Source organism: Crotalus tigris, unplaced genomic scaffold, assembly GCF_016545835.1.
Source record: "Crotalus tigris isolate CLP2741 ecotype Arizona unplaced genomic scaffold, ASM1654583v1 scf7180000024427.8105951120:4207309, whole genome shotgun sequence".
Taxonomy (NCBI): domain Eukaryota; kingdom Metazoa; phylum Chordata; class Lepidosauria; order Squamata; family Viperidae; genus Crotalus; species Crotalus tigris.
In genome coordinates this window covers 1893621-1907127 of record NW_024100595.1, presented here as the reverse complement: position 1 = coordinate 1907127, position 13507 = coordinate 1893621, and positions in this window count along the sequence as shown.

Sequence of the window (13507 nt, the reverse complement as noted above, 5' to 3'; positions counted from 1 at the left end):
CAGGAACCATCCAGTCACTTATCTGTCAAAACAGCAGTTATACTGTTACTACAGGAGGCAAATAAGTTAACCTTTTCAGCACTGGTGGCTGTTTGTACTAGTCATGCCCTGAAGACTATTATTGACAATAAGGGACATTTATGGATCAGCAATCAGAGGATGCATAAGATACAGGCCCTTTTATTAGAAAATCCACAAGTTACACTGCAACAGTGCTCAACACAATCCAGCCACTCTCATGCCAATACCAGATTCAGCTATGCCCGGGCATAACTGCATGCAAACAATAGGACTACAATATTCTTGCAGACCTGACATTACGGACCAACCATTGCATAATCCAGACTTTCAGTGGTTTACTGATGGATCCAGCTTTATGGATCAAGGAATTAGATACTCTGGTTACGCAACTGTTTCTCATACTGCAACTGTAGAATCAGCACAGTTACCTAGCCAAGCAGGTGCACAATTTGCAGAATTATATGCCTTAACCCGAGCATTAGAAATAGCTGCAGGAATGATTTTAAATGTATATACAGGCAGTAAATATGCATTTTTGACAATTCACGCACATGAAGCAATCTACAAGGAGAGAGGATATTTGGACTCCACGAGCAAGATCATCCAATATGCAACTTTGATTAAAAGACTTATTAAGGCAGCTCAATTGCCGTCCAAAGTTGCGATCATCCATTGTCCTGGACATCAAAAAGACTCAAACCTTATTACCCAGGGCAATAGGAAGGCAGACAAAGAAGCCAAGCGATCTGTGTCAGAAGGCCCCCCTCTCCAGTCAGATTCACCAGGTTTATATATTTAGATACTTATTTAGAACAACTTGATCCTACATATACGAAAGAGGAAAGCCAAAAGTTGAAGCAGGATGTACAAGCTGAACTGGTTAAAGGCTGGTACACCCTTCCCAATGGGCACATTGCTGTTCCTCTGGCACTTACCTGCCCCCTTATTTTTCAAGCCCATAAGCAACATCATCTGGGAAAAACTGCATTATTACAACAGCTTGAATGGTTTTTCTATCTTCCCTTTGCTTCTTCGCTAACAGCCCAAGTATGTTCTCAATGTTCCATTTGTGCCCAAACCAATGCACCTGGTCGACAACCCATCACTTATTTTCCAATGGACTATGTTGTTGTTGATTTTATTGATATGCCTAGGAATAAGAAATATGTAGCCCTGTTAGTAATAATTGATACCTATTCAGGGTGGATTGAAGCATTTCCAACTGTAAATAAGAAAGCTATACAGGTTGCCAGAATATTTCTAAAAGAAATTATTCCTAGATTTGATTGCCCTTCTAGGATTTCATCAGATAATGGCCCTGAGTTTGTACACCAAATTAACAAAGCTTTAGCCCAGGCATTAGCAATTAAGTGGAGATTTCACTGTGCCTTTCACCCCCAATCGGCTGGAAGGGTGGAACATGCTAATTGCACAATTAAAACCCTCATTACCAAATTTTGTTTGGAAACTCATCTCCATTGGCCAGATGTTTTGCCCATGGTTTTGTATGCAATCAGACTGGCCCCACGCACTAAACTACAACTTAGTCCTTATGAGCTCATGTTTGGCCGCCCCCCTTGTCTATTTAAACCTGACAGTCAGGGCTGGCCGGACTTGGCTCATAAGGGAGGAATAGACCAACAGAAATTGTTACATCAGTTACAGCTTCATAATTTAGCTGTTTCAAATTTGCGCCATTATATGATGGAACAACAACCTCCAGTGGTCACGGCAACACATGGGTTCAAACCAGGAGATAGAGTATGGGTGAAACACTGGAAATCAGACCCCTTGAGCCCAAGATAGAAAGGACCCTGTACTGTTGTCATGTGTTCTCCTTTGGCAGTGAAAACCTTGGAGGGAAAGTCCTGGATCCATTGGAGTAGATTGAAAGCAGCTGCACCTGCCGATCCAGTAACTTACAAGATGGATGAAGCAGACAAACCTTTGGTGTTGAAATTTACAAGAAATACACTCTGTTGAACTCTACCGGCAATGGGTTCTCAACACACGGTGTGAACAAACCCTGCTGAGACACCCCAGAAGCTGTCTCTCTACGCACGGTGGAAGATATGAGGATTCTACAGCTCGTAATATCTGTTAGTTATTTAATATGGGGAACATACATACACAAAGAAAGAACAAAAACACAGGGGAACCAGGGTTGTCAAAACTGCATCAAAATTACAAAACAAGGAAGCCAGATAACTAAGACCTTGATTTATTATACAGTGAAACCAGAAGGGTGCCAAGATAGTTCCCCTAGCTCCTGTACATACAATAGAAAAAAAAAAAAAACAGGCACCAAGACCAGGCACTATTAGGGATCTCTCAATGGAAATCCAACCCACACTGCAGTTTTATAATGTTTGATGTTTGTAAGGCAGCTAATTATTGGGCTGCAATATATGGTTGCGGAGGGATCGGTTATATCCACAGCTATATCCCAAACCATAAGTACTTGTGCCCACCGGATGGATGTGCAGTCTCCACGGTCAGAAGTAAGTGGTGGTCATGTATTAAGTGGCATACCCAAGACCTGAAGGAGATGGAACACATCTTGTTTGAAAAGAATAATACAAAAGCAGACTTCTTTGGAAGGGATAACTGTAATTTGGTGACTCTCACAGTCAAGAATGGTAGTTGATTCCTGGAACAAAATAGATGGGAAAGAAAAAACTGGATGTTTGGGATAGGAATAGAAGCCAGTGACTATGACCCAATATCAGAGGTAGAATGATGGAAGTTTAAGCAAGCAAACTTCCAAAGGGGGGAATAAGGTAGAATAATATAGAATAATGTGGAATAATAATAATAATGAAAAATCATTAAAATGATGTGTCTACATAATTACTGGAATAAAGCTGTGTTAACAATATGTGACTAACCAAATGCGCATTGCATTCAGATACAATGTATGTAGCAGATTCTCCATTGTGTGCCCGTGAGAAATGAATCTAATGTATTACAATGTAGATTTCTATGTGTGTTCCTTTGTTCCTGAGAAAGGGAAAGTATAAAACTGTAGTTTGAACCCGCCCCCAGGGTTCAGAATCGCTTGTCTTCACTGCTTCTGAACCTTGCGCAATAAATCTCTCTGCTACACCCTCTGGAATTCGTAAAAGTCTCTTTCGTTTTCCACAAGAATATGAGCCAGTATAGTATCACTTCTTTTTTTTTGTATAAACTTTATTAGTTTTTATAGGGTTAGGAATGAGGTGGGATCGGGATTGGGATCAGGATTTGGGTTAGGGTTCAGATTAGGTTTGGGATTGGGGTTAGGGTTTTTCCAAATAACATTCTCAATATTTAGCAAACAGCATAATGTCTCGGTTCATGTGTTTAACAATAGATAATAATTAATTATCATAAACAATATGTTAATTAATCTCTCGATAGTCTTCTTACTAATATATATTCAAAGTTACATATCACATTCCTTTCTCTCTAACTCATGTTTCTAGCCATTGATAGAAATTATCCCATGTTCTAAAATACACTGAATCTTCTTTCTCTTTTATTTTTAAAGTCAATCTGTCCACTCTAAAATTTTCTAAATTAATACTTCTTCAGTTGGTAAATTTTCATTTTTCCAATGTTGAACAAATACAATTCTTGCTGCAGTTAGTATGTGTAGAATTAATTATATAAATCTTTCTCATAATTTTCTCCTACTATTCCTAACAAGAATAATTCTGGCTTAAAGTCTATTTGTTTTTTAGTCATTTTCTCCAACCATAAATGTATTTTTACCCAAAATCTTTTTGCTTTTGGGCATGTCCATCAGACGTAATAGTAAGTACCTGGTCTTTGTTTGCATTTCCAATACTTGTTTGAAGTTTTTTTAAAACGCTTTTGCTAATCTCACTGGTGTCATATGCCATCTGTAAGACATTTTATATAAGTTTTCTATATATGCCACTGCTTTAGTTAATTTAACATTTCTTTCCCATAACTTTTGCCAGTCTTCTAATTCTATATTATATCCAAAGTTCTTTGCCCATAGTATCATCACTTCTTTAACTTGTTCTTCCTCCATCTTTAAGTTTAACAGAAATTTGTAGAGTTTCTTAATCAACTTTTCATCTGTTTTTAACAGTATCTGATCAAATTCTGTCTGTTCTTTATAGAATCCCATTGTTTTAACATCTTTTTTGTATCTCATTTGAATTTGCAGATATGGCCATTATGATAAATTAATACCTTGTTCTTGTAAATCTTGTCTGTCTTTCAATTTTCCTTCATTGCCCAAAATATCTTTATAAGTCACAACTTTGTTGTAATTAATTAAATTTGGGTGAGCGAAAGTTTCCATTGTTGAAAGCCGTCCAGGTATCTTAATATAAATTTTTGTTTTTATTTTTTCCCATTGTGAAAGAAGTGTATTTCTTATAAAGTGGTTTTGAAAGTATCTATATGTTTTATTCTTCCCATACCACAGAAAGGCATACTAACCAATTTGTAGCTCATGCCCTATAGGTATAATAGTCTTTTGTCTCTAAGTATTATCTATTCTTTAAGCTATGTTAAAATAGTTGCTTGATAGTATAAAGTCCAGTCCGGAAGTCCAAATCCTCCACTTTCTTTCACTTCTTGTAGCATTTTCAGTTTAATTCTAGCTTTTTTTCCTTGCCAGATAAATTTCAATAAATTCAGTTCATCAAAAAAGGCTTTTCCCAGTTTACCGGAATCATTTGAAATAAAAAGAGTATTGTTCTGAATCCTGAACTAAGATGCTTTGTAATTCAAGACCAGACAGGGACAACTCAATGAAGATGGTTATAAAACAAATATTTATTCCAGAAATACTTGGCAGAACTCACGATTCTGTAGTTTCATCTGGATGCTGTACATTTGTTCATTTTTGTAGGTAAAATCAGTAATTTCTCCATATTCACTTTACCCTGATTACAGATGGTATCCATGCGTGCTGCATGGTTGGTTTTGCACAAAGACAATTAAACACGTAGCCAGGATATCCTGTGATGAACTTAGTAGCCTCTCCCACTCATTTGTTAACATAGGATTCACTGAACAGCTAAAACTATATTACCCATAAGCCATCTCTTAAGGAGACAGCATTTAACTCTATAAATGCCAAACATTCTAACATACAGATCTATATACTCTGGTCAGGGTTACGTTGATCCAGCACAAGTATTTTTGGTAAGATATTCATTTTCACTGTTGCTGTTCTCCCCAGTATTGAAAGTTGTAAATTTTTCCACTTTTCCAGATCCAATTTTATTTGTTTTAGCATTCTTACATAGTTATCTTTTTTATTGTTACACTTTTTGCTGTTAGATAAATTCCCAAAGATTTGACTTTTTTAACTATTTGAAGATTTGTTTTTTGTTAGAAGATTTTTTTGTTTTTCTGTTAGATTCTTTGTTAGCACTTTAATCTTTTCTTTGTTTATTTCCAACCCTGCCACTTCTCCAAATTTTTCCATTTTCTCCATAAGTTTAGTGCTTATTTCCAATGGATCTCCCAATATAAAAACCAAGTCATCTGCACATGCTTGTAGTTTATATTTTTCATCTTTTATCTCCAATCCTTTAATTTCTATATCTTGTCTGATGTTTCTATTCAATATTTCCAGTGTTAGTATAAATAGTAATGGTGATAGTGACTTGTGTCTTTTTTAATGTTAAAGTTTTTTTTTATAAAATCTCCATTTACAATTATTTTGGCTGTTTGTTTACGATAAATTGTTTTAATTACATTTATAAAGTTTTCTCCAAAGTCCATTTCTGCAAGTTGCTGAAACATAAATTGCCAGTTTACATTGTCAAACACTTTCTGTGCATCAAGGAATATTAAAGCCACCTGTTTCCCTGGATGAATTTCATAGTACTCTAACACATCAAGAGTCATTCTTAAATTATTTTTTATCTGTCTTTTGGGTAGAAAACCATTTTGGTCTGTATGTATAAATTCAATCAAAAATTTATTTAGTCTTTCTGCTATTATTGAGGTGAAAATTTTATAGCCTACATTTAATAGCGATATTGGTTTATAATTTTTTTATTTGCGTTATATCAGAGTCTTCTTTGGATATTAAAGTAATGTTGGCTTCAGTCCATGTATTTGGAATTTTAGCCTCCAGGAGTATTTCATTACACAGTTCTTTCAAAGTAGGACTTAATACATCTTGTAATGATTTATAAAGCTCTGCAGGTAATCCATCTGGACCTGGAGTCTTATCATTTTTTTGCCTTTTTATAGCCTCTATAATCTCCATCACTGATATTTTTCCATTTAGTATATTTTGAATATTCTCTGAAATTTTTGGTAAATCTGCTTTTTTAAAATATTGCTTTATTTTTTCTTTTGGAATTTCCTCTGCTTTATAAAGTATCTCATAATAATCTTTGATAAGTGTTTTAATTGTATCATTTTGAAACTGTAATTCACTTTTTGGATCTTGCAGCTTGTTTATCAGTTTTTTCTCTTTTTCTTTTTTCAGTCTATATGCTAACCATTTCCCCAATTTGTTGGCATTTTCAAAGAAGTTCTGTTTAGCCCTTTTAATTTTTTCCATCTCGGCTAGATTTAATTTATGTTTTATTATCTCCATTTGTTTCTTAAGTATTTTCTTTTGTGGGTCTATTTGTAATTCTGATTCTAACTTTCTAAATTCTTCCTTCAACTTTAACTGTTGTTTCTTTTCTTTATTCTTTTTAGCGATATAGGTTATAGCCAACCGTCTGAAATATGCTTTAGTCATATCCCACACATTTTGAAGCAATGTTTCTTCTTTCTTGTTTATTCTGAAGAAAAAAACCATTTCCTTTGTTGCTAATTGTATAAATTCTTTTTCTTTCAGTATAGATCATAGGACCATCTTGATTTTTTTCTTAGTTCCTCTCCAAATCATCTTTATTGGGTTATGATCTGCCCAAATATTAGTTTCTATCTCAGTTTCTTGTATCATCATATTAAGTTCCAAAGATGTCCATATCATATCAATTCTAGACCATGATCTATGTCTATTTGAGTAAAATGCATATTGTAATTTCTTGGATTTTTTTCTCTCCAAATATCTTGGATTCAAAGTTCTTCTGCCATTTTTAAAAATGTTTAAAGTACTATATTTCCTCCTTTCCTCTTTAGCGCTTTTATAGACCAAAGTTCCATCTGTTATTGCATTGAAGTCTTCCATTAGACAAAGATTTTGATAGTTTAAATCTAATATTTTTAATGTAATTTTTGGTAAAATTATTATTGTTTATCGTTTGCTGCATATATTGCTATCATCAGTGTCTGTTTTTGTTCCATCATTATTCATTGGCATAAATTTGTTTAAGGTTCATTGTTTCTTTAATGTATAAAGCTATTCCACTTTTCTTTTGAAGTGCTAATGCAAAGTTAAGTTTACTGATTTTTGGTTGTTCTAACAGCTTATAATGTTGTCTCTTAATATGCGTTTCTTGGAGGCAAATTATATCCTTTTTTAATTTTTGTATTCGTGTAAAGATTTTTCTCTTTTTTGAGGGAGAATTTAGTCCATTTATATTCATTGACAAGATGCCACTCTCCATCTCTTTCAATTATATCTAGGTCTTAATCTTCTAGTAGTTGATCTTATCTGTCTCTGGTCTCTTAGTCTTGCTCTTTTTTCTGTATATGTGTTTTTAATTTTTTCCTCCTCTCTTGATTTGACTACACCTTCTACTGCCATTTCTTCCTGTTTCTTTGTTTCTCTCTTTGTACCAGATTCAGAGTCACCTCTTTCCAGAAATGCTCTATGGTTGTCGAAGAATTCCATTGCTTTAAGTGGCATATCCAATCTATATCTTTTTGTATCCCAATAGATTAAAATCCCTTCTGGAATCAGCCATCTGAAATTTACTCCTTTTTCAATTAATTTATTAGTTAGAAACTGGTATTCTCTTCAAGATTCTCTTATTCTCCTAGGAATTTGTTTGAAGACTACAATTTCTTTTTCTTTGTATTTCAAGGGTTCATCTCTTACTCTTTTCTGAATCTCATCTCATATAAATCTTTTGAGAAATCTAACATGTACTTTCTGGGGACTTTATTTCTTCTAGCATAGTTGAGTTGACTCGATATATCTGATCTAATTCTCCTTCCATTTGCTGTTTCCCAATTCCTAATGTGTCTGCCAATAATTCCACTATCAGGTTTAGGAGATCCTCTTCCTTATCTTCCATTATATTTTGAACTTTAAAAGTATGAGGCTCTTTCCATCTCCATCTCAGCTACCGAGTCTTCCAGTTCTCCATTTATTTGCATCAATTTCTGATTTTCGTCTTTTAAGACTTCTAATTTCTGGTCAACCTCAGTTGATTTATCTTCTATTTTTTGGATTCTTTGTTGATTATCTGTAATCATCTGTTTAAAATTTTTAAATTGAGAGTCCATGTTGTTAATTTTTTTATTCATTTTATCAAAATCACTTTTCATCTCATGATTTCTCATTGTAACTACCATGTGAGTAGCGATTGCCTCTTGAATTGTAGAGTCACGAGTTTCCTTTTGGAAGTTATTAGCCTTTTCTTTTTGGAGTATTGTATCAATTGATCTCTGATAAATTGGACTTGCAGAAGCAGAAGAGGGAGAAGAAGATCCTTTTTTCCCAACTCTAGATAAATTAGGGATACTCATCTTTATCTTTTAATCATATTTTATAATCCACCAAGTAAATCAAAATCCAATAGGCTCCTAACAAATAGGAAAGGTAAATAGTGAGTGGTAAAAAAAGATCAAAAGGGGAAAAAGAAAGAAAAAAATTATATACCAAAATTTTTAATCCAAAGTGTTCTGTTTAAAGAGATTTCTTGTTATTTACTCTTTCTAAATAGCTTGTAAAAATTCCAGGTCAAGCTGTATTTGTAATCCAGCAAAGTCAGATGACTTCAAAAACAATTTATTTATAATTGTAATCCATCCTGTAGAAAAGGGCAATCCAAAAAGATTTCTTTTTCAGCCACAATCTTCAGGACCATAAATTCCAAGGACACCAAAATGTTTAAACTATAAGCTGTGTCTCAGCATATAGCCAAGTTTTAAAACTCCAATCAAAACAACTCAGTAAGATAAAGAAAAGGAGAAAAAAAAAGCAAGGTTAAATATAGTTCCCAATTATGCCACTAGATGTCGATAGATGTTTATTCCCACCATACTTTAAACAAGTTTAAAAAGTTAAAACTCAATGGTTTTCAAACAAGGAATAAAAAAAAGATTTATAAATCCAAAAGTTCCTTCTTTTATGGCTCAGTTATCTTCACATTATTGTTATAAGTCAGTTTTAATTTTTCCCAAAGCTTAAGCCACTGCTTATAATTCAGGAGGGAGGGGTAAGAAAAAAGCCCCCCCCCCAGAGCTTGGGGATTTCTTGCTTTTGAATGCTTTTTCCCAGAACCGGTATTTTTGCTTGTAGAGAGATAAGGAAAGTAGTCTCACCTGGATCAGCTGTTTTGCTTTCTGCTTTTAGAATTCATTGTCTCTGATGATCAGCTGGTTTCTTCCTGCCGGTCCCAAGGGCTCTTTCGGATCAAGTGGGCCAGCTACTGGTAGTAGCTACAGCTACTTTCAGTCTTATTGGACTCCCCAGATGGTAGAAATCAGGCTTGGGGAACGAAACTTCATTCCCCAGTGCCCATCTTGCAGCAACGTCCTAGTATCACTTCTTCAGAGCTGAAGAAGCTTCTTGAATGAGAAGTGAAACATCTTCCAAGAAAAACAAGAAAGTCCAGTTGCCTTTGGTATATGATCCAATGTCTGACGAGGAGCACCACATGATCAGAATAGATGAGAAATCACTATTGGAGAAGTGACCTTTACTGGAAATGAGGACCACTGACCCTCAGGCCTCCCAGGCCAGCATCACCGTGTCACCTGTCTTGACCACTTGACATCTTCATTAAAGGAGGAAGATGCCAGGTAATCCACATGGCTCTAACTTATTTGCACATGCCCCAAGTACATCCTTAGCCACTCAGTGTCCCCTCATACTGCATATACATTTGGTCCATTTGAGGTCATGAGGTCACCACTTCCTCCCCAATGGACTCCAAGATGGAAGACTGGTAATGCTTTGACTAAGACATCTTGTACTGAGAGGTCAAGAGTAGAAAGGCATGAGTAGATAGACTTCCTGACCCCTGTTAGCTGGCAAACTCCCTGGAGCACGTTTAGGAATAGCAGTTAAACATGCCCCCTGTTCTGATCTCCTCAACTCTGACTTTCCCTTGAGCTGTGGATTTGGGGTGCCAGTCCCACTCTGATTGGTGGGATGTGGCTTTTTACTTAAAATGCTTTCAGAATGATATCTGGAATCTGGCAGCATCCAGGCTATGTTAACCACAGCTAAGGAAATATGGGAACTGCCACCCTGTGGACTTGTTGAAACCTGCACACCAGATGTTAAGCACCTTCCATTCGAGGATCTGATTTCTCTCCTCATTGTAATTGCATCTGTGAGATCATTGCATAAAAGTTCCAGAAAACCTGTTTTTATTATTAATATTTTGCAGCTACATCCTGGTGCTTATGTTTCTCCATTCTCCACACTAAGCCCTGATTCATTGTCCTGTATTGAATTCTTTTTATCCAATGTATATTTTCCCGCAAAGTAATGGCTTCTCCAAATAGAGAGATCCCGCTTTAAATGCCCTATTTATTGAAATCTCCTGGGAAAACAGCATGGTTCAGAGCTTTATTATTCCCAGTTTGTGTGGCTACAACACAGTCTGCAAATGAAGCTTATTGCTGTAGCCAACAGAAATTGTAATAGGTGAGTGAGGGACTACAAGATTCCTGTTCCTACCTCCCCCATTTAATTGTTGCAAGTTTCATTTCATGTTTCAAGGACATGCTCCATGGTTTAATGCCTCTGAAGAGCACCAGGTTGGAGAAAACTGACATACTGGGGGCTACTTAAAAACCATTTTACTTCAAATCACTCTGGCTTTCTCCTTCTTCTCCTCCTTCACCTCCTCCTCCTCTTTTTCTGCAGAGTCAACCTTTGGATCCTATCTTCTGGCTTTGTGGCAGAACCTGGACCAAGATTTCTGGACAGCTGATGCAATGTATCCACACACATCCCTGATCCATCACAGGGCAGGATATGCAAAAAACATACTCTAGTAAATTCTCAAAGAATATGGCTTTTCTGTTCTACAGCCTATAGCTATGGCTGGCCCTGAGCAAAGGACCAGAAGTTGTTATTTTCACATGACCTGTATTCATAATAGGGGATTTAGAGTTGAACCAAAGCCAAGCACTTGCAAGGGCTGGTTTGCAAGCAGAAATCCTGATTTTCTCTATTTGCGGTGCTGAAAATGACAAGCACATGGTGACTTCATCATGCTATTTGTATTTCAGTATCTGTCATGATGCCAACAATCATGCATTTTTTGTTGTTTTGATCTGGTGGGATGTAGAGATGTAATGTGAAACAAATAAATAGGTATAATATAGGTTGTACCTGGCTCAATAATAGTAACTGCAAGAGGGATCTTGGAGTCCTGGACAATCACTTAAATATGAGCCAGCAGTGTGCTGCAGCTGCCAAAAAAGTCAACACAGTTCTAGGCTGCATTAACAGAGGGACAGAATCAAAATCATGTGACATGTTAATATCACTTTATAATTCCTTGGTAAAACCACACTTGGAATATTGCATCCAGTTTTGGTCACTATGATATAAAAAAGATGTAGAACCTCTAGAAAGAGTGCAGAGAAGAACAACAAAGATGATTAGGGGACTGGAGGCTAAAACATATGAAGAACGGTTGCTGGAATTGGGTATGTCTAGTTTAATGAAGAGAAGGATGAGGGGTGACTTGATAGCAGTCTTCCAATATCTAAGGAACTGCCGCAAAGAAGAGGGAGTAAACTTATTCTCCAAAGGACCAGAAGACAAGACAAGAAACAATGGATGGAAACTAATCAAGGAGAAAAGCAACCTGGAATTAAGGAGAAACTTCCTAACAGTCAGAACAATTAATCAGTGGCACAACTTGTCTCCAGAAGTTGTAGGTGCTCAACACTGGAGGTTTTAAAGAAGAGATTGGACAACCATTTGTCTGAAATGGTTTCAGGGTTTCCGGCTTCAATAGGGGGTTGGACTAGAAGATCTCCAAGGCCCCTTCCAACTCTGTTATTCTGTTAAACCCACCTTTAGTTCAGGAGGAGGGGACATGCTTACATCACAGGCTGTATCTGCATCCTTGCTATTTGTGACCTGTAGCTAGTATTCTGTGAAACTTCGCACAGCTTTGCTTTTGTTAGAGACTTGTTTTGAATCTGTTCCCTGGAAGCATCTGTGGAAGGGAGGAAAACAGATTCCCCAGGGTCCTAGTTCATTCCTTCCATCTCTGGATGCACAGACTGGGCGGGACATGGAAAGGCCATTAATAAAAGAAACCCACAGCATATAAAAGCTCACAAGAGGAGAGGGTGTCCAATGAATGCAGATGCATTGTGCTTTGTTCACATCTCTTTGTGGGGAAGTAGCAACTTTCAGTGTGCAGCTGGATGGGACAGTGGCTATTCTTACTTGGAGAAGTGGTTTTCAGTTCAGCTTTCCATTTTTCACTAAGCAGCCCATCCTATTTCCGATCATCTGGGACAAAAAATAAATACTTTTTCTACTTCGAAGTACCAGACAGAGGGCCGATCCAAGAAAGTGAAGAAGTCTAAAGAGGTGGAAGGAAAGACACGAGAACACACTAAAGGTAAAAACTAAAAACTTGGCGCTCCAGAGACAGGGAAATTTCACGATGTAAAACGTTTGACTGAATATTAAGAGAATTATTGGACAGGTTATAAAAGCAGAAGAAACGAAGGAGGGGATAGGAAGGAGGGATGCTAAAATTTTTTTTTTCACATGCATGTTTTAATCCAAGGAGATCTTTACTGACCCAGACTTCCTCTCTTGGCTGAATGGGTTGAAGGTAAGAAAGTTGGGTTGCTTATGTGCACTATTGTGAATTTTGAGATTTATCCACAAACAAAAATGCCCAGCTGTGTTCTGGAATGTCTACTCAATCCTGCTCCAAGTTTTAACTTCGCAAAGTGGCTGCCTTTCTCCTTTCTATCACTTTCTCTCTTTTGTGGGAAACAAGTCTAGACTACTTGCAATCCTCTTGTATCTTCATTTCCTTTGTCTTAGAAATGGGGAAAAAGAAAAGGAGGAGGGGAGGAAAGAAATTCATTAAAACTGAAAAGTTGCAACGTTTGCATTTTGGGTCCTTCCACATAAACAGCTCCTAGTATTACCAGCCCCAAAGCCCTGTGCAGTTTGTTCATTGTCCTCATTTTATTTACTATTATTTGAAGTAAGGAAGGAAAAGGCAGCATAAAAGTGGAGAAGGCTTTTCTACAAGTGGAATATATAAAATTCAGCAACTTTGGCAGCTAAAAAAATGATTGCCATAATGGAGCCCAAAATTTCCGTTTCCAAGCAAGGCAGTTGTTAAGTGGGTTTTGCCCCATTTTACAAGTTTTCTTGTTA